Source organism: Macrotis lagotis, chromosome 2, assembly GCF_037893015.1.
Source record: "Macrotis lagotis isolate mMagLag1 chromosome 2, bilby.v1.9.chrom.fasta, whole genome shotgun sequence".
Taxonomy (NCBI): domain Eukaryota; kingdom Metazoa; phylum Chordata; class Mammalia; order Peramelemorphia; family Peramelidae; genus Macrotis; species Macrotis lagotis.
In genome coordinates this window covers 87,079,368-87,082,361 of record NC_133659.1, presented here as the reverse complement: position 1 = coordinate 87,082,361, position 2,994 = coordinate 87,079,368, and the positions used below count along the sequence as shown (strand labels likewise).

The following is a 2,994-nucleotide window of genomic DNA, read 5'->3' as shown; positions in this document are numbered from 1 at the left end:
AACATGTTTGTCACAAATATGTATGTATAATGCTGACCTGGCTGTTCTCCACTAAAGGTAGGGGCATGGGAAGATAGGGTGGAAGGAAATCTTGTAATTTAAAAATATACATGTGCATATGAATAAAAAAATAAAGATTCTATTAAAAAAATAAAAGAGTATCAACTCTGGGGTCAAGGGAAACTAATCTTTGTGAATTCAAATCTGTCCCAAGACTCTTACTAGCTATGTGACCCTTGGCAAATCACTTAACCCTGTTAATCCTCATCTGTAAAACAAACAAAAACAAACAAAAAAGTAGAGAAGGAAAAGGCAAACCACTCTAGTATCTTTACCAATGAAAATTCAAATGAAGTCATAAAGATTCAGAAATAATTGAAAAAGTACTGACAAATTCTATTCAAATTGATATTTTTGTCAAAAATCCAGAGGACATAAGATAATCTTCTGGTCAAATAAGGTATGGGCTTATGATCTGACATCCTTTAATTTCAACAAATGGCTTTTTATCCCACAAATTAGCCCATTTATTATTGGACTATGAGCTACATATATTGGATAAGGGAGTTTACTGGTCTTTCATTTTCTTCAGTCTTCTGATTGCAGATTTGATTGTGACTGCAGAGGTGCTAATGTATGTCCAAGCACCACCAGCTACTCTTTTCATACAGGATCCATAATACCATATATCCATGGCCCATCTCTTCATTTAGATCTTGCCATGGAAAGAGCAAGTGTCCCTGGCATGCTGGCTAATTTCAATTTTCTTCAACATTTTTCTGAGGGATGCACCATAACATGTTCCACATTTACCAACAATTCTGACCATCTTGGTATATTTAGCCATGTTGCCAGTTGCAGGGCCACAGCTTGAAGAGGGCTCATCAAATGGTTTTCAAAAAATTTTGCACTTCAAAGTTATTGAAACTACTTACTTATATATCTTCTATTATACTTCATTTGCCTGATAGGCTGGAGTAAATTTAGTAGATCAATAATTCCATCCCTATGACCTTCCACGTCACCTACTTTAATCTGCTCATTTTACAAGCAAGGAAACTGAGACTAAGAGAGATTAAGTGATTTAATCTATATCACACAGATAGTAGCTAAATCATATTTGATTGCAGTTCTTCTGACTATCAATATCACATTTTTTTCTCTATCACATCATCTCCATTTCACCTATAAAGTTGGATAGTAGTTTTTTATTATATCATATATATTTCTTTGTATCATATATATTTCATTATATCAGTTCATTTTATCTATATGCCATCTCTCCCTTGAACAAAATATTATTTGTATGCATGACTCCACAAGTAAGTTTGTAAGTGTAAGGTAGGATACCAATGCTCTAAGTTTAATTAAATGGAAACCACAGTATACATTTTTTTCTTTTGGCAAGGCAATGGGGGTTGACTGACCCATGATCACACAACTAGTAAGTATCAAATGTCTGAGGCCAGATTTGAACTCTATTCTTCTTGACTCCAGGACCAATGCTCTATTCACTGTGTCACCCCAAAATATACAAAATCTTCTCATTTGAGTCAATGATTCTGTCAGTCACAGATGTTCTAACTTCCAATCAAATCTTGGACCCCAAACTTCCCACTCAAATTATATTTCACCTCAAATTTGGAATTGAAGAAAATTCTTTTTAAGAGATACTCCCTTTCAGGTGTGGCTAGGTGGCACAGTGGATAGAGCACTGGCCCTGGAGTCAGGAGTACCTGAGTTCAAATCCAGCCTCAGACACTTAATAGTTACCTAGCTGTGTGGCGTTGGGCAAGCCACTTAACCCCATTGCCTTGCAAAAAAAAAAAAAAAAACTAAAGAAAAAAAGAGAGATACTCCCTTTCAAAGAATTCTGAAGCTTGTTTTCCCAAAAGTAAAATTATAACTAAGAGAGTTCTAGCAAAGCACTCTTCATGTATGGAAAATTCTTATGGAGAAATGCCTTTATAGTTTATTATTTTCTATTTTCTCTAGCATGGAAATTTTATATCACTCATAATAAAGAGATACAGATTAATAATCTTAAATTTAATCAATTTAATTTAGTATGACCCATAATATTGTTGCACACCTTAACTTCCAGTCCTTCCAGTATAATTCTTGATTAGGGAAAAAAAAATTATTGAAACTACCTTAGTTTTGAGCAAAGTAACAGACAAGCTGAAATATTCAATAATTCAAATATTCTTACTTCTTTTAGGTTCTTGTTAAGGTCTTTTTGACTTCAAGACACAGTGAATAGAGCACCAACCCTGGAGTCAGGAAGACTTGAGTTCAAATCCAACCTCAGACATTCTAATTACCTAACTGTTTGACCTTGGGCAAGTCACTTAACTCCATTGCCTTCCAAAAATCCTAAAAAAAAGAAAGTGTTTATATTAGAAAAGACAACTAAACCAATGGTCCCAATGAAACTTTGAATGATCAGATAATTTCAAATCCTTGCACTTTATCTTACTCATTTCATTCAAAAAGGCTTCAGGGAATGCCATCTTAGTGCTAAATTAAGGTCTAGGACACACTTATTTGAAAGTAGTTTTTGTAAAAGTTCACTGAGATAATGCAATTTAAAATGATTTTCAGATTTATATCCCCCAGTTGAGGCATTGGAAGAATTCTGTAAACTAAGTTGATGAAATGGATGTGATATGTTTTCATCTCACAAATAAAGCTATTTATTCTTGTTTGAAGTTATTCCAAGCCACCAATTACAGAAGTGACAGGGGCAATTTGTAATGCCATGCTAATTAAAATTTCATTAAGGGATGAGGAGAAGCAAGATCAAAAAAGAAGCAAAGTTTGGAGTACTACAATAGCTCCAGCTGATCAGGATACAGAGCATTTACAGATTAGATAATGTATAAATTTTAGTTTATGTGCCTGTTATAACCATAGTCAACTAGAAACAGATCATATAACATGGAACTTAGTTTGCAGCTTGTTTAGCAGCATATTCCTCAGTGCTCACAAAGT

General features: G+C 34.0%; 1 pseudogene; it reads right to left on the bottom strand.

Annotated features, from left to right (window-relative positions):
• Positions 1 to 568: 568 nt before the first annotated feature.
• Positions 569 to 874, bottom strand: LOC141511083 (large ribosomal subunit protein eL43-like; annotated as a pseudogene).
• Between the last annotated feature and the right edge of the window lie 2,120 nt (positions 875 to 2,994).